Raw genomic sequence first — 24675 nt, 5'->3', positions numbered from 1 at the left:
CAGGAGATTAGGAGTAGTTGGTTTACTTTTTCCTTGCACACTGACTAATTTACGAAAGTCTTCACTTTGGGTTCTCACTCTCAAAATTTACCTCATAAGAGGTGGTGTCATTGTGTCAAAACAATGGCCTGAAACCTTGCTGGTTGGTAGGGTGCTGTAAGAAGAAACCTCTAGTCCTGACACTTAGGCCTCATGCACACGGTAGTTGTGCAGCCGTTACGTGCATTGGGGTTCGCAATTTGCGGTCCCCAATGCATGGGAAACGTCCGTGCGGCGACCATGGAGGATTGACAACCATTCAACTTAAATGGGTCCGTGATCCGTCCGCATCGCAAAAAAATAGAATATGTTCTATTTTTTTCCGGTGCGGAGGCACGGACAGAAACACCGCGGAAGCACTCTGTAGTGCTTCTGTGGGGATCTGATCCGTACTTCCATTCTGCACCACATCTTCAGGATTGCGGACCTGCCATATGTGGGCCACAATACAGCCATGGCCGGGCAATGGACATGTGCATGAGGCCTTCTATCCGTGTCCTCATTCTGCAAACATGGCCAATTCACTTTCACAGACTAGAGGTTATTTGGGACTGTGGCCTGCTATGAGCTGGAACCTTGGCACAGGTGGTGAGGAGATGAACTTTGTTATTTATCCCTGATAACTAAACGTAAAAGTGAAGGAGCTGAGAGAAGTGTCTGATCTATAGACAGATCTACAGGAGGCCATGTATTCAGTCACTGTGTGCTTGTGTTTCCACAGATGGATCCAGGAGGAGAAATCCACCAGAGAGATGTCCCCGTCCTCTGTATTCCCAGGACTGTCCAGAGGAGAAGGTCCCAGAGAATCCTCAGGTAGATGGAGCTGAGCCCTATACACATCTATATAGGGGGTCCTTCAGTCATAGATTGTGGTGGTCTCTTATGTGGATCTGTTAGATTTCCCACCTGTCTGCTGTATTGTACTGAATTGTTACAGATGACAAATCAGGAGGAAGATCTGACTGATATTAAAGTGGAGGATGAAGAAGAGAGGATGATGAGTGATCCCCTATGTAAGAGTGAGGTGGAGGAGGACATTCCTGGACATGTCACTACAGGTATGTAATCGTAAATGGAGAAAGTGACTCCAGATTCTGTTTTGGTGCCTTCAGGGCAGGAGGATAATCTGATCACCGGCTGCTGCGCTTCTCTTTGATTGGAGATGTCCCCATCACATCATGAAGTGTTCCCCTTATCCAGCTAACGGCGATCTCTGATCAGATTCTTCTCTGATCCTGGCTGTTCCTGCAGGACATGGCGGTCAGTCATATCCACATCCAGATTGCAGCATAAAAGTTATTTGTTCCACAGTCTGCGATTTTCCCCGCTCACACCAGGTCTAAAAAAGGGTGCATGGCGGGACATTCATTATTTTCTATTCCTGTTTTAGGCCTAGAAAATGGTCTAAATGTAAGACAGCAAGGAAGCTGGTTTACATTTAGACCGGTGGTGGAAACGCTGAAGTTATGTAAAGGCTGGCGCCTCTACATAACTTCGGCAGATCCACCACCAGCTAAAGGGGTTATTAAGATGTCGGTCTTAATAAATGACCCCTTATATTTCTCTTTCCTACCAGATCCATTTCCAGCCTAATTGGAATATTATAATGTATTTTGTGTATTGTATGGTTTAAAAAAATATTACAAATTTTATAACAACAGGAAATCCCAGTAGGAATTCTGAAGGAAACTTCATGTTATCACTAAATTATAATGAAGATGAAGATATCATGCAGCGCTCTTCAGGAGGAAAACCTTAATGTACATCCAGGACTTCAGAGTACAGATCTATTATATAATCCCCTTAATCATCAAGAACCTTTTCCTGACCAATCACAGATTGTTACCACAACTAAAGGGGATAAAGGGTTTCACTGTGTTAAAGAGTTCACAAAAATCTCAAGTCATTCTACAGACAGAGGATTTCACACAAGGAGAAGGCATACTCCTGTTCAGAATGTGGGAAATGTTTTACAGATAAATCAAATCTTGTTATACATGAAAGAAATCACACAGGAGAGAAGTCATATTCATTTTCACTTTGTGGGAAATGTTTCACGCAGAAATCAGATCTTACTACACATGAGAAAATTCACACAGGAGAGAAACCATATTTATGTCCTGAATGTGGGAAATGTTTTACAGAAAAATCTAATCTTGTTGCACATAAGAGAAGTCACACTGGAGAGAAGCCATATTCATGTTCAGAATGTGGAAAATGTTTTACTGATAAATCAAATTTGGTTAGACATAAAAGAAATCACAAAGGAGAGAAGCCATATTCATGTTCAGAATGTGGAAAATGTTTTACAGATAAATCAGATGTTGCTAGACATGAGAGAATTCACACAGGAGAGAAACCATATTCATGTTCAGAATGTGGAAAATGTTTTAAATATAAATCAGTTCTTGTTGGACATAAGAGAACTCACACAGGAGAGAAACCATATTCGTGCTCAGAATGCACCAAACAATTTACACAAAAATCAGATCTTGTTAAACATGAGAGAATTCACACAGGAGAGAAACCATATTCATGTCCAGAATGTGGGAAATGTTTTATAAATAAATCTCATCTTGTTGCACATAAGAGAAGGCACACAGGAGAAAAGCCGTATTCATGTTCAGAATGTGGAAAATGTTTTTTAGAAAAAGCAAATCTTGCTAGACATCACAGAATTCACACAGGAGAAAAACCGTATTCATGTCCAGAATGTGGAAAATGTTTTTCAGATAAATCATGTCTTATTGCACATAAGAGAAGTCACACAGGAGAAAAGCCATATTCATGTTCAGAATGTGGGAAATGTTTTTCAAATAAATCATGTCTTGTTGCACATAAGAGAAGTCACACAGGAGAGAAACCATATTCATGTTCAGAATGTGGGAAATGTTTTACAAGGAATTCAAATCTTGTTATACATGAGAGAATTCATAGAGGAGAGCGCCCATATTCATGTTCAAAAACTGGAAATGTTTTACAGAAAAGTCACATCTTTTTACACATGCCATAAGTCACACAGGAGAGAAGCTGTATTAATGTTTAGAATGTGGGGAATGTTTTACAGATAGATCTTGTTAGATATGCGACAAATCACATAGGAATGAAAACAAATTCATGTTTAGAGGGAAATGTACAGATATTTTTAGACATGACAAGACATGACCTGCAACCAAAAATCCAAGTGTTGTGTTTTTTTTTGTGACCATCATGGTATATCACATTGTCAAATCATTTTTTTTGTATCTTTATTGATTAATTTTTCATGAGCAAAATTTTAAAATAAACCATTTAATTATCAACAATTAGTAATTAACAATACAATACAACCTCCCTGAAACAATTGAGACAACCTATAGAGGTTATCAGAATGACACAAAAGAGTCCCTGTATTTTGTATGCAGCAATACATTTATTAAGGGAGGGAAAGCTTGTACCACCTACGAATTCTAGGAAAAGGAAATTTCATTGAGTAAGCTTTGGATTTCCTGATAGTCCTGCAGTAGAATAGCATACAATGGGACTTGAAAAGCAATAATATTTGGAAGGGGGGTACTGTACTTGAAGTCGCCAACTGTAGCACTCTTCTGCTGCTATAACATCCAGACAATAGTGTCTGATGAACTTTGAAGACGGGGCCCATATTGCCACCATGCAAATCCATCTCATAGACACCTGAGCCAGTTCAGCCAAGGAGGAGGAAGTGGACCGGGTGGAGTGCGCTTTAACCTGCAATGGAGACCGCAGATTCAAAAGGTCATAGCAGTAGTCTATGGTTACCTTTTTACCGACTTGCAATGGATGCTTTACTGGCCTTCTTGCCCTTATTAGGTCCTTGGAACTGTAGGAAGAATTTTTCTGCCTTCCTAATTGTTTCTGTCTTTAGGATGTAAATAAGAAAAGCCTTTCTGACATTCAGGAAATGACAGTTTATTTGATCATTGTGAATGGAATCAGAGGCATAAACAGACAAAGAGATCTCTTGATGAATAAGAAGTGGAGGCAACTTTCGGAATGAAACCAGGCATGGTACGCAGAACCAGACAATCTCCAAGATCTCTGCAGTATGGTTCTCTACAGGATAGCGCCTTTAACTCACTAACAGATTTCGTAGCTATGATGGCTATTAGAAATACTGTTTTAGAGGTCAACATTTTTAGAGAGGCATCTTCCATAGGCTCAAATGGATGCATGGCAAGGGATTTAAGTACAGTTGAAAGATCCCAGGATGGCAAAGACGGATGAAAACTAGTTTGAGATTTCTAAGAGCTTTAAAAAAATGTTCTGACTAAAGATTGACCTGTAAATTTCCCTTGTAATTGGGCATTGATAGCCGTAAATGGATTTTAGGAGTGTTGAGTTTCAGCCCTTTATCAAACCCCTTTTTAGTGGTGTCACGTGCCCAAGGCAAAGCTCCGGGACGTCTAGCAAACAGGAAACGGACAAAAACAGACCAGGGACCAACAGAGTACGTTATTACACATGTAATAAAAGAACATGACAGTAAAGCAGGTTAAGCAGTAGTGGTAGCACTACCACAGAACCAAGTTCACCAGCAGACCAGAGGCAAACCCAGAGGCGGAGAGCCAGTGAGCCTTGTTCTTCACCGAGGTGGTGGTGGGGATGAACTGGGCCAAGGGCTGACTGGTCTGTTTTTGTTGCTTTGTCTGTTCTCCGTACCTGTCCTGTGGTGATATTGATGTTGTTATCCTTGTCCATGCCTTGCCTGTTCTTCTGTTCCTGTTCTGTGTCTGAGTCCACTCTGTTTAGCCTAGCAGTGTTCTAACTGCGTCTGATAGCCTGGCAGTGCCGACTGCTTCTGATCTAGTCTGTTCCTTGTCTGTCCAGCAGTGTCTTACTGCTCCTGCTCCTGTGTTTGTCCTTCCCTTCATGAGAGGGCCCTGGGTTCTCATGTCACCGTTCCGAGTCTTAGTATATCAAATGAGACACGTCCAGGACGCTCGGAAGGGGATATCCTTCTTTTAGGAAGATGAAGGCGAGTTGATACACCATGTCTGGTGTCCATGCAATGCCCAATCATACGAGAGGTGATTAGCTGGATTCTGGAGACATCCGCCCCCTCCTTAACAAGTTATGAAGGACTAAAAATTATTGTTAATTCTCTCGTTAGGAACCCCCCTGCTGGAAAAAGGGGCCAGAGAGTCTGCTGTCCCCTGTCCTGAAGTGTGATCAGCAAACGGGCCCATCATCGTTAGCATCATTGTGCTAACTATCTCCCGGGGAGCAGTTTGTCTGTTTACCAGGTACGAGGTAGACAGCTCGACTCACTCTAAGCAGTCTTAAACCAATTCATAAATCAATTACCCCCAACATGGCTGCTGGCAGGGGCGTTCCTAGGGTCTCAAAAGTTCCGGGGCCCAAGCCCCAATAAATATGCCTCCCCAACATACTGATATTTTGCTGTATACAGCAGCACATACCTATCACATCCAGGGCCTCCAGGGTGACGTCTCCTCTGATGTAGATCGTTCTCTGTCATCATCTTTCTCCATTTGGTCCGTACAACTTCTTTCAGCCGACGAGTCTTTGCAGAGTGTGACACACAGACATCTTAGCTGATCACTTTTCTGTCAATCATCCCCCAACTGGAGTCCCCACAGTGTTTTCCTGCTGCTCGCTGTGCTCCCCAATACCCCTAAATAATATCCTGAAAGAAACATTACTTCCCCCCATAGTAATAGTGCTCCTCCTAGTCCCACCAAATAGTAACTCACTTCTAGGATGCCCTCATTAGTATACTGCTCCCTACAGTGATAACGCTCCCCAAGAATGCCCCATTAGTAGAAGAGCCCCTACGGTATTAATAATAACCTCACAGAGCCCCCAGTAGAAATAAGGCCTCCTATTTTTTCCCCATGGTAATGAAGCTCTCTACAGACCCCTCAGTAGCAATAGGCCCCCATAGTGCTCTTAGTAGAAATAAGGTCGATCTATAAGTTCCTCCTATAGAGCCCCCAGTAGTAATTAAAACCGCCTATAATGTCCCCTGGATTGCAGTGCCCCCTGCAGTTATATTCCCCCCTCCACCATACAGTCATATGAAAAATAACATCACACCATCTCTCCAGCCCCCTCCAAAATACAGTCCCATGTAAATAACACTCACCTCCTCACCCAGCCGCCTCCAATGCACAATCCCTTGTAACATTACCCCCTCAACATTCAGTCCCATGTAAATAACATAATTCCTCCCCACCATCCACTTTTAACATACAGTCCCATGTAAATAACATCTCCCCCTAACATTCAATCCCATGTAAATAGCATCACTCCCTCCTCAGACCCCTGTAATATTCAGTCCCATGTAAATAACATCACTCCCTCCCACAGCCGCCATCAACCTACAGTACCATGTAAATAAAATCACCCTGCACCAGCCCCCTCCAATATTCAGTCCTATGTAAATAGCATCACTCCCTCCCCCAGCCACCTCAAACACACAGTTCCATGTCAATAACATCCCTTCCTTCAGCCCTAATATACAGTCCCAGTTAAATAACTACAACTCCCAGCATTTGCCCTGCCTCTCCATTCACTTACCTCTCCTCAGCAGTTGACATGGCCCTGGAACAACCTCTGTGCCTTCACCTGTCCTGAACCTACCTCTTTCTTTTTATATTCCTTCTGCTCAGGAAGTTTTGTATGCTGCTGGCTGTGCTCTGCTTTCCAGTGAGGACAAACTTATTGAGCACAGTCAGCAGCTACTGCCCAGCCAAGATTTTGAGGAGAGATCCGCTGCTTCCTCCTGTAGGCAGGCAAGTAGCGACAATGAGAGTTGCCGTGGGTTGCAGGTGTTGCGAGGAGTTAGGCATTGCTGCCAATGTTGGCACCACACCCCTGCATCAACACATGGAGAATCACCATAAAGTGGCCTGGGAAAAACCATGGGACCTAACTGTGGTGTAGCCTGAGGCATCTCCTATCAGCCCGCACCCCTTTTCCTGCAGTCAAGGCTTCACCAACTTTAGCAGAAGGGAGCTCTGTTTCCTTCCCATCATCTACTAGTCGTGATGCTCCTGCTCCTCACATCATTTATTTCATCAGTAATCGATCACAGAGGCGATTGAAAAAGAAAACCAGTATGCGTGCACTCATCCAATAGCGAAGAAGCTGAAAGTGCTCCTGGCCAAGTTGCTGGTACTACAATCCCTCCCTTTCCATGTAGTTGACTCTGCACCTTTCAGAGGACTGATGGCTTGTGCCAATCTAAGGTGGAGAGTTCCAATCTGTCATTACTTCCAAAAAACGGCTGTACCAACCCTGCACACGTATGTTGAGCAGACGGTGGGCTAATCCTTCAGCCTGTCAGTGTCTGGTAAAGTTCATGGTACCGCCAACGTATGGAACTATAACTATGGTCAAGGACAATATATCTCCTTTATGACCCACTGGGTAAATGTGGTTCCTGCCCAGGCAAACTAGCAACTAGGTGACGGCAATGCTGCCTCTGCGTTCTCAAACTGTGATTTCTGCACCAACGTCCTCCTCTGTCTCCTCATCCTCAACCTTGTCCTCAGCCTACACTGTAGGCACAATTAGGAGTGGTCCTCCAGCATACCACCTATGCAGAGCACGGCGGTATCATGCTTTTCTGCATCTGGTTTGCCTGGGCGAATGAAGTCACACTGTGGAGGAATTGCTTCGTGTCCTTCAAGAGGAAATCGAATCCTAGCTATCTCATTACCAACTTCCTAAAAGACAAAATGTGTTTTTTTTGGGTTGTTCTTGTGATGGATCAGAAGAAGGGCAAAATAATTAGTGATGTCAACACAAACTTACTTCTGACACCCTCTCCACTCTGTCGGGGGGGGGGGGGGGGCTCTACTTGTATCAGCGTGTAGACATCTATGTGGAATCAGCTGACGACAGTGTAAAAGGAGTGCGCTCTTTCACGCCATAGTAGAATCTTGGGCCACTGCACGGTTAAGTATATTATGTTTGATACTAACATTGACCTGTAAGGCTGAGTTCACACTTTAGTTATTTGGTCAGTTTTGGCCCTGTAACTGACCAAATAAGTAAAGTGTGAACTGATTCTAAGACTGACGCCTGTCGACTGCCTGTCATACTGACTCACATTAACTGTTTCACTACCACAACGAACTAGCTATGCATGTTTCTGCAATGCACAGTGTTGTACACCGAGATACAGGCTCTGTGCAGCCAGGAAAAAACGTAATTAGACTTACCGGTAATTCTGTTTCCTTGAGTCCACCATGACGGCTCTTACTATGAGATTGACCCCTTGACCTCTGTAGGGGCAGGAACACAGAGAGTTTAAAAGGCCACCACCCACTCTCACCCTCAGTGCTTTCCAAATTACCAACTGGGTGCAGCCTTAATTTAGGCTATATATATATATATATATATATATATATATATATATACATTTTTTTTTTTTTTTTTGTATGAATTCATACTCAACCCCTCCTTACTTCTCAGGGGGGGAATATCTGGGCCGTCATGGTGGACTCAAGGAAACAGAATTACCGGTAAGTCTAATTACGGTTTTTCCATTTTGTCCACCATGACGGCTCTTACTATGAGAGCTACCAGATTATTAAATAGGGTGGGCAACTAATTGAAAAACCGAAGGCCAAGTCTGCAGAAGCCGAAAAATTTATGCGGTAATGTTTGATGAAAGTATTTATACTTGACCAGGTGGCCGCTCTACAAATTTTGTCTAAGAAGACACCCCCTTTTTCTGTCCACGAAGAAGCCATAGCTCTTGTAGAGTGGGCTTTTATATTTGTAGGGCTGTTTAGGCCCGATTTTTTTTATAGCAACAGACAATGGTAGACCTAATCCATCGTCCAATGGTGGCTTTGGATGCCTTTTTTCCCCTTGTTTGGACCTGCATATTGAACAAGAAGATTATCATCCTTTCTAAATTCCTTTGTTGAATCTAGGTACTGTATGATAGTATCCCAAACATCCAGGAGCTGGAACTGATCGTGTGATGGACAATCTTTGGGAAAAGATGGAAGGACAATTTCCTGATCTCTGTGAAAGTCCGACACGACATTTGGCAGGAAACCGGGATCCAGGCGTAAAACTATTCTGTCTGGAAAGATAGTGAGGCATGGTTCCCGGCAGGACAGTGCCTGGATTTCGCCCAATCGTCTGGCTGAAGTTATGGCTACTAGGAAGGCCGCTTTTAATGATAGGTGTTTGAGTGAGATATCCTGAATAGGAGAAAATGGTGATCTTGAAAGACTTCTCAGGACCAAGTTCAAGTCCCATTGAGGCGTCCTAGGGGTTAAGGATGGCCTTAAAAACCTCCTTATCCACCTATGACTGGCTAGGTCAGTATCATAGCAAGCCCCCAAGGCCGAGATCTGTACTCTAAGAGTACTTGATCTCAATTGGAGAAAGTCTAGTACTTTCTCAATATTTGGGGGTAGAGTCTACCGGCGGGCTCTGGCCTAGCCAGCTACAGAATTTCTTCCAGATTTTTAGATAGATCGCAGAGATGACTTCTTTCCTGCTGGATTTGAGGGTATTTATAATCTTCTCAGATAGCCCCCTGCTTTTTAGGACCTCGCGGTGAAGAATTTTGCCCTGAGAAATGATGTTCTCCTGTGGGGGAATTCTCCAGGGTTCTAGTTCCCTTAGTACTGGGAACCAATTTCTTTTTGTCCAGTATGGGACAACCAGTATTACTGTTACTGGGTTCGACCTTATTTTTTGCAGCACTCTGGGTATTAGCGGCCAAGGGGGAAAGGCATAGGCTAGACCCCAAGTCCACCTGATTGAGAATGCGTCCACTGCCCAAGGGTTGTCCCTGGGGTTTAGAGAGCAGAAAGGATAGACTTTTGCATTTTTTCTTGACTCAAACAGGTCTATCTGGGGGGTCTCCCATCTCCTGGTGATCTGATGGAATACCTCTGAGTCTAGGGCCCATTCTCCTGGATCTATGGTCATCCTGCTATGGAAGTCCGCCTGTATATTTTCTGTACCCTTTAAATGGATAGCTGTGATGGAGGGAACATTTCTTTCTGCCCAGAAGAATATTTTCTCCGCCAGATTTTTCAAGCTTGGGGATCTTGTGCCCCCTGATGCTTCAGATATGCGACTGCTGTTACATTGTCTGAAAGGATTTTCAGGTGTTTTCCGGATACCTTGTCTTGTGACGCCTTCAGAACCTCCCAGATCGCCCTCAGTTCTCTGTGGTTTGATGACTTTGTTCTTATGATGTCCGACCAAGTGCCCTGGTAGCTTAGCGAGCCTATTTTTGCTCCCCATCCTGTGCCGCTTGCATCTGTATATATTTTCTATTTCTGGATTCTTTATCCAGGGTACACCTCTTAGCAAGTTTCTGTTTTCCGTCCACCAGTTTAAATCTGATCTTACGTGGTTTGGAATGAGGATTCTTTTTTCTAGACAGCACTGCCTCTTGTCCCAGTTTTTCAGGATCCACGACTGGACAATCCTGGTATGAGCCTGGGACCAAGATACTGCCGTTATACAGGAAGTCATCATACCCAAGAGGCTCATGGCACTGCGTATGGAGCACTGAGACTGACTCTGGAACTTTCTTGTTTTGTCTACAAAGGATGTTATTTTCTCCTGAGGGAGGGATGTCATCTGGGAAACTGCGTCCAGGATCAATCCTAAAAATTTCATTCTGGTTGATTTCTTTAGGTTTATTATCCAGCCTAGGTCTGAGAACCTGCGTATCAGGTCGTTGGTAAGGCTGTTTGTTTCCAGTTCTGAGGATCCTAGAACTAGGAAATCATCCAAGTATGGAAATATTTTTATTCCTTCTGCTCTCAGGGGGGATATCATTTCCACTACGAGCTTCGTGAATACCCTTGGGGCAGAGGAGATTCCAAAGGGTAACTCGGTGAACTGGAAGTGTTTTATTTCTCCCAAGCTGTCCACTAGGGCGAATCTGAGGTACTTCTGAGATGTCTTGTTTATGGGGACATGATAGTAAGCATCCTTTAAGTCTATGGACGTCATGAAGTCTCCGGCTTTGATCAAAGGAATGATGGATGTTATGGATTCCATCCTGAACTTTCTGTATGTGACAGCTTTGTTTAGTCCCTTTAGATTTATAATAGTGCAGAAGGTACCGTCTGGTTTCTGCACCAGAAATAAACTGGAATAGTAACCCCTTCCTCTTTCCATACTGGGGACTGACCGTTACCACTCCTGAATCTATAAGCTGTACGACCCCTTGCCAGATTTTTTCCAGAGTTTTTGGGCTGTGTGATGTTATTTTGAACTTTTTTTGGAGGGGCTGAGGAAAATTCTATCCGGTAGCCATTTCGTATGATGTCTAAGGCCCACGGATTTTTGGTGACGGATTCCCACCGGGACAGAAAATTCCTCAGTCTTCCCCCTACTCTGGCGTCATTGTTTATCTGACTGTTTATTCTGGGGGTTGAGAAGGAAACCTCTGCCTTTCCCCCCTTCTGGTAACTCCACCTACCTGACTTCCCTTTGCCCCTATGGGGTCTAGTCTGGGAATTGAAGGAACAAAAGGGCTTGTTTTTATTTTCCTCTGGAAAACCCTTCTTTTTATCATCAGCCTTCTCAAGAATGGAGTCTAACACGGGTCCAAAAACGTATTCCCTGGAAAAAGCTATAGAACATAGCTTGGCTTTTGATGTCCTATCCCCTCCCCAGGCTTTCATCCACAATGCCCTTCTAGCTGAATTGGTGAGGACAGCATCCTTGGCGGTGAACCTCACCGATTCCGCCGAGGCATCCGCCAAGAAGTCAGTGGCTGATTTGAGGAGTGGAATAGAGTTTAATATTTCCTCTCTTGGGGTTTTGTTTTTGATATGGTCTTCCAACTCATTGAGCCAGAAACACATGGACCTAGCAACCGACGTCGCAGCTATGTTGGTTTTAATACCAAACATAGATGCCTCCCAGGATTTTTTTAGAAGTGAGTCAGCCTTCCTTTCCATTGGGTCCTGTAGTTGTGACAAGTCCTCGAATGGAAGGGAGGTCTTCTTGACTACCTTGTCTACCTGGATGTCAATTTTTGGGGTTTCATTAAACAGTTTGACGTCCGCCGGATCGAATAATAGCCTATTCCTGAATTCCCTGGATACCCCCAGTCTTCTTTCAGGGTCCGTCCACTCATCCAGTATCATATCTTTTATGTTTTCGTTCATTGGAAATACTTTTAGTTTTTTGGCTCTGAGTCCCCCAAACATCTCATCCAGGACAGATCGTGTTTTTTTCACCTCCTCAATACCCATGGTTGCTCTGACAGCGCCCAATAGCTCCTCCATGTCCTCGGAAGAGAATTTTTGTTTTTTTTACCATCTTCCACAATTTCACCCTCTGATAGAGCGTCAATATCAACGTTCTGTCTAGAGGTGGAGGCCTCCTCGTCCATATCCTCTGAATCAGAGGAGGATGGGACAGACATTCTAGTTTTTTTTTGCCGGAGGTGTAGGAGGGACTGATCTGAGAGAGGCCAGGGAGGACCTAATTTCACGGAACACGTGCAAGGTGGAAAATAATCGTGAGTACTTCATGAACATTGTTTTATCATGTTTATAAAACTGCACGTAAGGCCGAAAAAATCGAGAGGCCGAGAAAATCGTGAGTACTCTACGAACTTTGTTCTATTGTGCCTATACGAAATCTTTGGCATTTGAAAGTCTGCATGAATAATATACAGTATATGAACTTATGCATCATAAAATCGCGAGCAACTCATAAATACTGTCTCACTGTGTTTATATTGAATTTTTTGAACAAGAAGGTTTGAATAAACGCAATACGCGATCATTCGATATACTTACGAATATACAAGACTGGCCGTTTAAATAAATGTGTACACTGAACTTTCGATTCAGCAAGTTTTCAAGCCACCATAACAGAACTGTGTAGCCTTTTGCAAGTTATTCAGCTACCTCTGCTTGCCTTAAAGGGGCCACACCTCTGTTCACTTTAAAGGAGCCATTCACACACAATTTGTAACATTTGATGAACCATTAGCCATATATGCGAATTAACATTATACACTGCTCAAAAAAATAAAGGGAACACTTAAACAACACAATGTAACTCCAAGTCAATCACACTTCTGTGAAATCAAACTGTCCACTTAGGAAGCAACACTAAGTAACTAATCAATTTCACATGCTGTTGTGCAAATGGGATAGACAACAGGTGGAAATTATAGGCAATTAGCAAGACACCCCCAATAAAGGAGTGGTTCTGCAGGTGGTAACCACAGACCACTTCTCAGTTCCTATGCTTCCTGGCTGATGTTTTGGTCACTTTTGAATGCTGGCGGTGCTTTCACTCTAGTGGTAGCATGAGACGGAGTCTACAACCAACACAAGTGGCTCAGGTAGTGCAGCTTATCCAGAATGGCACATCAATGCGAGCTGTGGCAAGAAGGTTTCCTGTGTCTGTCAGCATAGTGTCCAGAGCATGGAGGCGCTACCAGGAGACAGGCCAGTACATCAGGAGACGTGGAGGAGGCCGTAGGAGGGCAACAACCCAGCAGCAGGACCGCTACCTCCGCCTTTGTGCAAGGAGGAACAGGAGGAGCACTGCCAGAGCCCTGCAAAATGACCTCCAGCAGGCCACAAATGTGCATGTGTCTGCTTAAACGGTCAGAAACAGACTCCATGAGGGTGATATGAGGGCCCGACGTCCACAGGTGGGGGTTGTGCTTACAGCCCAACACCGTGCAGGACGTTTGGCATTTGCCAGAGAACACGAAGATTGGAAAATTCGCCACTGGCGCCCTGTGCTCTTCACAGATGAAAGCAGGTTCACACTGAGCACATGTGACAGACGTGACAGAGTCTGGAGACGCCGTGGAGAACGTTCTGCTGCCTGCAACATCCTCCAGCATGACAGGTTTGGCATTGGGTCAGTAATGGTGTGGGGTGGCATTTCTTTGGAGGGCCGCACAGCCCTCCATGTGCTTGCCACAGGTAGCCTGACTGCCATTAGGTACCGAGATGAGATCCTCAGACCCCTTGTGAGACCATATGCTGGTGCGGTTGGCCCTGGGTTCCTCCTAATGCAAGACAATGCTAGACCTTATGTGGCTGGAGTGTGTCAGCATTTCCTGCAAGACGAAGGCATTGATGCTATGGACTGGTCCGCCCGTTCCCCAGACCTGAATCCAATTGAGCACATCTGGGACATCATGTCTCGCTCTATCCACCAACGTCACATTGCACCACAGACTTTCCAGGAGTTGGCAAATGCTTTAGTCCAGGTCTGGGAGGAGATCCCTCAGGAGACAGTCTGCCACCTCATCAGGAGCATGCACAGGCGTTGTAGGGAGGTCATACAGGCACGTGGAGGCCAAACACACACTACTGAGCCTCATTTTGACTTGTTTTAAGAACATTACATCAAAGTTGGATCAGCCTGTAGTGTGTTTTTCCACTTTAATTTTGAGTGTGACTCCAAATCCAGACCTCCATGGGTTGAAAAATTTGATTTCCATTTTTTATTTTTGTGTGATTTTGTTGTCAGCACATTCAACTATGTAAAGAACAAAGTATTTCAGAAGAATATTTAATTATCTCAGATCTAGGATGTGTTATTTTTGTGTTCCCTTTATTTTTTTGAGCAGTGTATATATGAGTCTCAGGATTAATGTATGTACAATGTTTTAAATATTGAGTATTGGCCAATACATACTGTGTTATATTTTTTTATGTATAGGGATTTTTAACATAAATAAATTTTAATATTGTTGCATCCGCGTGACCCCTGTATTTGTGAGTGCCAATCTAATTATCCAATATATCTTATCTGGTAAACGGGGGTTTACATCAGATTGTGCACCTAACCAAACTTCCTTATATTCAGTAGAGCCATCCTTATTTGATTAAGGACTTAATTTCGTTTTGAATTAGTGATTTGACCTCCAACAATATGGATGGTTGCTCCTCTTTTACAAGATCATTGATGCAAACTTGGCGGAGTTTCTTTTTATGATTTTCAGGAAGTCTCTTGCTACAAGTTGCACACCTATGAACTTTAGTTCTTGTTCTGGGCTCCTTAACTCCCTATAAGAGAGGAGCAACTAGGTATCAATAGACATGATAATGAAGTCAATATAATACATCATTTTTCTCTCTCCCCACAGGGAAACTCACGGTTGGCGTAGCCGAGGGGGCTTCAGATTCCATCTGGGCTGCAGGGGCGTCGGGGACAGACATCTGTGGTTTGTCTGCTCCAGGAGGAAGACCGGTTGTATGCCACAGCTATTCAAACTTGTCGCTTCTAATGCTCAGCGCGGCATCTGACAACATCGCGGTGCGCCCCGGTCCAAGCTCCGCCCCTTCCTCCTCCTGCCAGCCCGAAGCAGATTGCAGCGCTGAGGCTTCATCCAGGAATCGGCGTGCAGCGTGTTCTGCTATGCGTGGTCAGCTTCCTCAATGCAGGGAAGGGGGACGACGCTATGGGGAGAGATGCAGGCTCCTGCAGACAGGAACGAGATCAGCTCCACATGTATCCTCTGCCCAGCTTTGGACTCGACCGCAGGAGGGCAGAGGAAGAGGACACAAATCCCCAGGTATCTTTTAAAACAATAAAAAATTCTTCACCTCCATCAGGAGGGCTCTCTGTGAGGTGCCCCCGTAGGGACAGGAAACACTGAGTGGTGAGAGTGGGTGGTGGCCTTTTAAACTCTCTGTGTTCCTGCCCCTACAGAGATCAAGGGGTCAATCTCATAGTAAGAGCGTCATGGTGGACGAAATGGAAATAGCTGATTTTTAATGCGCTTCATCACAAGTTAATTCGGGTCTAATCAAATTCAGTGAAGCGGCCGAATTGAATTTTTGAAAACCTTGCTTATCTCTAATATTTACCCTGGAGGACTGTGTAATGATCTTCATTTCATATCAGATAAGGTCTCCATTATCTTATCCAGCTTTGAAACCATGAGTCTACTCGACTCATACCAGAAAGCAACTTACCTTGTAATCTAGGCAGATGGATTGTCCAACAGATTATCTGTTAGGAGTTGGCATCACCGTAAATATATCATAGCTGGAACTCTAGATCTGAAGGATATATTTCTTTAGGACTTCAGAGAAATAAGAAGCCACAGCAGCCTGAGGGTAGGGTTCTCTAAGAGCACGGTCAGGGACCCACAGACAGGTGTTGTTCCATCTCTGAAGGTACAATAGAATGGCAGGATAATCTGGCTATAAATGTATTAACTTTAGTAGGAAGAACCCACTATATGTAAGTTATACTTTACAGGCCTGAAGCTGTGTACTTTACACTCCAATGAGGGCAGACACATTCACCTCAATAGATGATTCACTTTATGCAGATGAAAGATCTGATGAAGTATACACTTCCACAGAACAAAACTGAGCAGATGACTTTCTGGCCTTATTCTCTCAAGTACAGCAGCTCCTGAGTAGAGATGTAGGCCCCCAACCCAAACCAGAAACATAGCACTCTCTGCTTAGCTTTCCACATTTATCAGAAGAAGACCTGTTCAGGATTGAGAAGCTGTCTATAGTGAATCTGGACTGAATTAGTCTGTAAGGATAATTTTCTGGATGTTTCCATTCTGCCATCATAGCTTTTTTCAAAGCTTCAACCACTTTGAAGGCCCTAGGCCCCCTAGAGGTAGATACCCCGTGGTCATCATCCTGGTCTCCCAACCAGATGGACATGAACAATTTCTTTGTTACTTTCTTTCCTTAGAATGAATATTTCCCTCTTCCTTCTTCTTCTTGTCAGAGGAGGAAAACAGTTTATCCTGAATTCTTCATTAGAATGGTGCACTGACTGGGGTTGTTGCACTACTTTGCAATACTTTGCATTTCCTGAAAGGAGAGAGACTGACTCCTGTCATCTGGATCTTCAAATCAGTCAGCACTGCAGAGATGGTTCACAGCGAGGTCACGAGGGCGACATTCTGGCACCATAGTAATTCTAGCTATAGGACAAGACATATATCAGATTCCTTGCAGCAATGTGCTTTCATTTGGAAGTTGTCTTTCTTACCTCTAAACCTCTGTCACCAGGACCTGCTGAAGAAAATACATAGTAAAAAATTTATACCAAGAAAGAAAGGGGATGGGGGGGGGGAATACAAAACACAACAAGCGGAACACTTTACCTTCTGAGGATGATGGATGAACAGGACTCCAACAAGAACCTCACTCCAGCTCTTCCAAAACCAAATTAAGCTATCCCAAGCAAGGAGTGATGGGTAAAGTCAGACTAAATAGGGCGAGGTAAAGGTCACATGATCCACACATGAACAGGAGGTGTGGACATACCAGCAACACATAGACAAAGTGAAATCAAAAGAGGCTGTCAGATCACTAATGCGTAGATAATCTTTCAGACATTCTGAGACCTGTGACAGATGTGACAGTACCCCCCCCCCCCCTTCTACGGTGACCTCCAGGCACCCAGGACCGACCTCATCAGGATGAGCTCTGTGGAATGCTCTCACCAGAAGACTAGCATTAACATTGGTCGCTGGAACCCCACATCCTCTCCTCTGGTCCATACCCTCTCCAATGAACGAGATACTGGAGGGATCTCTGAGAATCTCGGAGTCCACAATCCTGCTGATCTGAATTCTAAATTGCCGTCCACCATGACAGGATCGGGAGGTAAGGGGGGACGGCTCAACAGGTTCATTTAATGAAATACGTTATGGATTTTCAATGCCTGAGGAAGTTCAAGACTGAAGGCTACAGGGTTAACAATGGCAGTGATCTTATATGATCTTGGGCCCAACTTCCAAGAAGGTACCTTAAGTTTAATGTTTTTTGTAGACAACTACACAGAATCACCCACTCTCAGGTCATGACCACTCATACGTCTCCTGTCAGCCGCATGCTTATACCTGTTGCCCATCTTTTTCAGGTTATTAGGATTTTCCGCCAAATAGAAGACAAAGAAGAGGAAAATCGTTCCTCCTCAGGAATGACGAATTTTGAGCACCAGAAATGTACCAAACTGTGGATGGAACCCATATACCCCAAAAAACGGCGACTTATCAGTGGATTCCTGTCTCCAGATTCTGATTCGTGCGCTCCGTCTGTCCGTTCGACTGAGGATGAAAAGCCGAAGAGAAGGACAATTGTACACCCAGACGAGTACAGAGCACTTTCCAGAATCTGGAAACAAACTAAGTCCCTCTATCGGACACCACATCAGAGGGAATGTCATGTAGTTTCACGATGTTGTCGACAAACACATGTGCAAGAGTTTTAGCATTGGGTAGACTAGGTAATGCAATAAAGTGTGCCATTTTACTAAAACGATCTACAACCACCAGAATCACGCTTTTTTCCCAAAGAATTCGGTAAATCCGTAATAAATCCATGGATGGGTCCAAGGTCTGGACGGGATGGGCAATGGAAGCAGAGATCCGGAAGGCCGAGTATTGTGTCACCTTAGCACGTGCACAGGTACCACAGGCTGACACATAGTCCTCAACACACTTACGCAACCCCCGCCCACCAAAATCTGCGAGAGATGAGATCGACAGTCGATCTGCTCCCAGGGTGCCCAGCAAGCACCGTACAGTGATGTTCCTCAAACACCTTGTGACGTAATTCGGAGGGAACAAACAATTTCCCCGGAGGACAAGAGTCCGGAGCATCCTTCTGTGCCTCCAACACCCTGGCCTCGAGATCAGGATAAAGAGTGGATATGACTACCCCTTCAGATAAAATGGGACTAGGGTCATTAGACTCCCCCCCCCCCCCCCAGGAAAGCTACGTGACAAAGCGTCCGCCTTGACGTTCTTAACCCCAGGGCGGCAAGTGACGAAGTTAAATCTGGTGAAAAACAATGACCATCTGGCCTGCCTTGGGTTCAGTCACTTAGCCGACTCCAGGTAGGCCAGATTCTTGTGATCCGTAATTACCGTAATAGGGTGAATTGCTCCTTCCAACCAATGCCGCCATTTCTCGAATGCCAACTTAATGGCCAGCAATTCCTTATTCCCCACATCATAATTCCTTTCAGCAGTAGAGAGTTTTTTAGAGGAAAATGCACATGTGCGCGATTTACTAGGTGAAGGACCCTGCGACAAGATTGCTCATACTCCTACCTCGGACGCGTCAACCTCAACAATAAATGGCTGAGTCACGTCCGGTTGCACCAGAATAGGGGCCGAAGCAAAACATTATTCACAGCAGAAAAGGCCTGTAATGCCGCATCAGACCAGACACAAATATCTGCACCCTTCCTAGTCATGTCTGTTAAAGGTTTAACCACCGATGAATAGTTAAAGATACATTTACGGTAGTAGTTGGTAAACCCCAAAAACTGCATAAGCGCTTTCAGATTTTCGAGTTGATCCCAGTCCAACACAGCACTGACCTTCTCGGGATCCATACAAAAACCTGAGGATGAGAGCAGGTAACCAAGAAATTGCCTTCCTGTACAGCAAATACACACTTTTCCATCTTAGCATACAACTTATTCTCTCTTAGGATCTGTAACACCTGTCTCACATGATCCTGATGAGTCCTCATATTAGGCGAATAAATTAGTATGTCATCAAGGTATACAACGACCAAACCTCCCCACCAGATGATGAAAGATGTCATTGACAAAGTGTTGAAAAACCGCAGGAGCATTGGTTAACCCAAAGGGCATGACCAGGTTTTCAAAATGACCCTCAGGGGTATTAAATGTGGTCTTCCACTCATCCCCCTCCTTGACCCTTACCAGATTATATGCCCCCCTCAGATCCAATTTAGAGAACACCTTGGCACCGACAATCTGACTAAAAGAATCCGGAATCAAAGGAAGGGGTAAGGATCACGGACGGGATACGATTAAGCTCATGGAAGTCCAGACATGGTTTCAGGGTACCATCTTTTTTCTTTACAAAGAAAAACCCAGCAGCCACTGGGGACTTGGATGGTCTAATATGTCCCTTTGCCAAACTCTCGGTAATATACTCTCGCATGGCCTTTCTTTCGGGTTCCGAAAGATTATACAACCGAGATTTGGGCAATTTAGCTCCAGGAATAAGATTGACGGGACAGTCATACTCCCGGTGCGGAGGCAACTCCTGATTACCACTCTCAGAGAAAACATCTGAAAATTCTGAAATGAACGAGGGTACAGTTTTAGTGGTAACAATAGAGAATGATGCATTAAGACAGTTGTCCATGCAAAAATCACTCCAATCGAGAATCTGTCTCGCTTGCCAGTCGATGATTCCTGATGCAAATCACCCACTCTTAAATGAATGTCATTCACTACCTGCGACAGGCATTTTTGGGCGAGAGGTGCTGAGTCAATTGCAAAAACAGAAATACTATTCTCTAATGCATTAGTAGTCAACCCGTGAATGCGTACAAACTCTCCATCAATCAAGTTAACTCCTGCCCCACTGTCGATAAATGCTTTGATTTTCACAGTTTTGGACTCTAGCGCCACCTCGGAAGACAGGAGAAAATGGGTACTACTAGTAAAAGACAAAAGTAGGTTTTCTTGCTCCCCATCCATACCACCAATAGTAATTTGAGGATTAAATGTTTTTTCCTTTTTGTTTACACCTTGAGGCTGCAAGTACGGAAAATAATTCACAAAATGTCCCTTCTTGCCACAATAAAAAGAGACTCCTTTCACATGACCCAAACTTTTGCCAGTAGTACCAGGAGTAGCTACTACTAACTGCGCAGGCACAGGTCGCAGCAGAGTAAGGGGGCGTGGCACCAGAAGTCGCAATGTCATCAAGCGGTCATGTCTTGACCAGCAACCCAGCGGTTCTTGATTGGTTAACTCGGTCATCCACTTCATCCCAAGTGAAATCATAAACCCCCAGCCAAGAGTCGGTGGGTTCGTTAGACACAACCCTTAGTTGGTAGAGATGTCGCGAACATAAAATTTTCCGTTCGCTAACGCGAATTTACGCAAATGTTCGCGAACGAGCGAACCGCCATAGACTTCAATAGGCAGGCGAATTTTAAAACCCACAGGGACTCTTTCTGACCACAATAGTGATGGAAAAGTTGTTTCAAGGGGACTAACACCTGGACTGTGGCATGCCGGAGGGGGATCCATGTCAAAACTCCCATGGAAAATTACGTAGTTGACACAGAGTTGGGTTTTAATCCATAAAGGGCATAAATCACCCAACATTCCTAAATTGTTTGGAATAACGTGCTTTAAAACATCAGGTATGATGTTGTATCGATCAGGTAGTGTAAGGGTTACGCCCGCTTCACAGTGACAGACCAAACTCTGACAGACCAAACTCCCCGTTTAACGCACCGCAAACAACCGCAAAGAGTTGTCAATAGTTGACACACTCATGACATAAATTTTATTCCTCTATGCGTCAATCTTGGTGTAGTGAGGACTGTGCTCATGCGCACGTTCGGGAGATTGAAGGCGATGACGGTTTTTCAAAGCCTATGGTCGTGCTGAGGTAGTTCAGTGACAGTTAAGTGACCCAGAAAACAATGATTCTGCAGTGTGGGCTCATTGTTGGCCTAGTAGGCTTTAATGATCACCTTAGATGATCACAAAGAAAATTAATGTTTTTTCTATGAAAAATTATCCAGCCGATCGCTTTTGGTCTGTTCACAATGAAGCAACGACCTTATCATCTGAGGTGTGCCAACATTGCCAACACACTTATAGAGGTGATCTCTTCATTGTGATACGCAAGCCCCTTCACCACACCAAGGTAACGATCACGAAGGGGAATTGACACATGTATGTGCCTTTTTTTTTGTTTTTGCAGCCACAGTGCAGTACCAGAGGCCAGAAAAATTAGGCATGTACACATGCCTGAAAAATTAGGTATTGTTGCAGTCGCTGCTGTAGCAGCGGCCGGAAAAATGTATGTTTTCCAGGCAGAAAGTGTACTAAAACATTGCGGTTTAAACCCTAGTTGGTGGCGGAGAAGTCACGCAAGTCATCCGGCATGCAGAGATTAAATATAGCAGCGAGGGGACCATTTTTAGCCCAAGGCATCTCATCAGGCCTTTTTTAGTCAAATGCATCCCCCACTGTCAGTCCCTTCGGGATCCATGCCTCATTCATCTTAATAAAGGTGAGGTAATCTAGACTTTTTTGACCTAGGCGACTTCTCTTCTCAGTGACAATACCTCCTGCTGCGCTGAAGGTCCTTTCTGACAGGACACTTGAAGCGGGGCAGGCCAGAAGTTCTATCGCAAATTGGGATAGCTCAGGCCACAGGTCAAGCCTGCACACCCAGTAGTCAAGGGGTTCATCGCTCCTCAGAGTGTCAATATCTGCAGTTAAGGCGAGGTAGTCTGCTACCTGTCGGTCGAGTCATTCTCTGAGGGTGGACCCCGAAGGGCTGTGGCGATGCGTAGGAATTAAAAAGCTCTACATGTCCTCCATCAATAACACGTCTGTAAAGCATCCTGTCCTTGCCGGCGTGGTCGTGGTAGGAGGAGGATTACTTTCACCTCTTCCCCTGTTAGATTCCCGTTGTGCTGTGACATCACCCTTATACGCTGTGTAAAGCATACTTTTTAACTTGTTTTGGAACTGCTGCATCCTTTCCGACTTCCGGTAATTCGGTAACATTTCAGCCACTTTCTGCTTATACCGGGGGTCTAGTTCCGTGGCCACCCAGTACAGGTCGTTCTCCTTCAGCCTTTTTATACGAGGGTCCCTCAACAGGCATGACAGCATGAAAGACCCCATTTGCACAAGGTTGGATGCCGAGCTACTCATGTCCTGTTCCTCGTCCTCACTGATCTTATTGAAGGTCATTAAATGACTTTTATCTGCAAGGTACTGTGCCACCCTATATGAGTGTTGGGCAGTGGGCACAGTACAGTCAGTGGGCCTGACACTCACTGGCAGGCAACTGCAATTATATTACAGAGAAAAAATGTAATGACTTTTTATCTGCAAGGTATTGTGCCACCCTATATGAGTGGTGGGCAGTGGGCACAGTACAGTCAGTGGGCCTGACACACACTGGCAGGCAACTGCAATTATATTACAGAGAAAAAATTAAATGACTTTTTTATCTGCAAGGTACTGTGCCACCCTATATGAGTGGTGTGCACACAGTACAGTCTGTGGGCCTGTGGCCTCTCACACACGGGCAGGCAACTGCCATATATATATAGAAAAAATAAATAAAAGCAGACTGATGTACCAGCCCTAAAAAGGGCTTTTTGGGGTGCTGTCAGGACGCTGTCCTTACAGCAGATGAGTCTTTGAGGACTGGAGTGGACACAGAACACTGGCCTAGCTAACGCTTTCCCTATTAATTCAGCAGCAGCACTCTCCCTGCTCTAACACTGCAGCTTCAGAATCTAAGATGGATGCTGTCCTTGCTTTTTAATAGGAGGTGGGAGGGTCTGGGAGGGAGAGTATGCTGATTGGCTGGAATGTGTCTGCTGACTGTGAGGTATAGGGTCAAAGTTTGCTCAATGATGACGTATAGGGGGCGGACCGAACATTGCATATGTTCGCCCGCCGCGGCGAACGTGAACAAGCGATGTTTGCCGGCGAATAGTTCGGGACATCTCTATTAGTTGGTATGGCCCGGGAGCAGGCCCTGTGCCTTCACCTGTCCTCAACCTGCCTCTGTCCTTTTCTGTTCCATCAGCCAGAGAAGTATTATATGCTGTAGGCTCAGCTCCACTATACAGCGAGGACGAGCTACTAGAGGACAGTCAGCAGCTACTGGCCAGACAAGATGTGGAGGAGACTTCCGCCGCTTCCTCCGCTAGGCGGGCAAGTAATGATGAGGAGAGTGGCGTGGGAGCTGGTTTTGCGAGCGGTCAGGCTCCTGACCCAGAGACCGTTAAGGAGGACATCAGTGACGTGCAGACAGTACTCGATGATGAAGCCGATCCCACTTGGGAGCCGGGTGAAGAAGGGTCTTCATCATCATCAGGAGAAGAGGGTGGCAGCTTGCCCGTGAGGCAGCGGCGGAGCCAGCAAGGTGGTAGCGTTGTCGGGAGTCAGCAGGGTGGCAGCAGTGGGAGGTCGTGAGCCAAACAGGCCTGGGGTAGACCACCTGCTTCGCAGGAGCCTACCTGCCTGGGAAGTAGTGGTGCAGGGGTTCATGGAGGAAGTGGCAGTAGCAGTCAGTCTGTGCATAGTGTAGGGGGTAAAATCACCTACTCAGCAGTGTGGCAGTTCTTTGTAAAGCTGCCGGAGGAGGTTAACATGGCCATATGTAGAATATGTGGGCAGAAGGTGAAGGTTGGCATCACAGCCCTGCGTCAACATATGCAGCATCACCATAAAGTGGCCTTGGACCAACCATTGGCTCCGATGTGGTGGTCCAGCCTGCTGCAGCAACTTCTGCATCACCCGGTGGCACGCCGCACCCGATTTCACACAGTCAAGGCTCTACCACCTCAGCCGAAGGGAGCTATCTGTCCTTCCCATCATCTGCTGGGCCCAATGCTCCTGCATCGCGATGCTCGAGTCAAACAGGTGTTCGGCCAAGCATGCTCGCTCAACACTAGTAGACATCTATGTGGAATCAGCTGACGAGGGTGTAAAAGGAGTGCGATTCTTCTCGACGGTAACATCGACCTGTAAGGCTGAGTTCATACTTGAGTTATTTGGTTAGTTTTGGCCCTGTGACTTCCCAAATAAGTGACGTGTGCAGTGATTCTAAGAGCGACGCCTGTCATCTGCATGTCATACTGACTCATA

General features: G+C 45.1%; 1 long non-coding RNA gene and 1 pseudogene across 1 annotated transcript; both read left to right on the top strand.

Annotated features, from left to right (window-relative positions):
• The first annotated feature begins 792 nt into the window (after positions 1–792).
• On the top strand, positions 793–1787 carry LOC120992082. The gene is made up of 3 exons (XR_005776917.1): positions 793–852; positions 977–1097; positions 1701–1787. It is a non-coding gene; the product is annotated as an uncharacterized LOC120992082 (long non-coding RNA).
• A 10-nt stretch (positions 1788–1797) lies between these two features.
• Positions 1798–24675, top strand: part of LOC120990638 — a 35488-nt pseudogene continuing 12610 nt past the window's right edge.

This window comes from Bufo bufo, chromosome 2 (genome assembly GCF_905171765.1).
Source record: "Bufo bufo chromosome 2, aBufBuf1.1, whole genome shotgun sequence".
Classification (NCBI taxonomy): Eukaryota; Metazoa; Chordata; class Amphibia; order Anura; family Bufonidae; genus Bufo; species Bufo bufo.
This window is presented reverse-complemented; position numbering and strand designations above follow the sequence as displayed.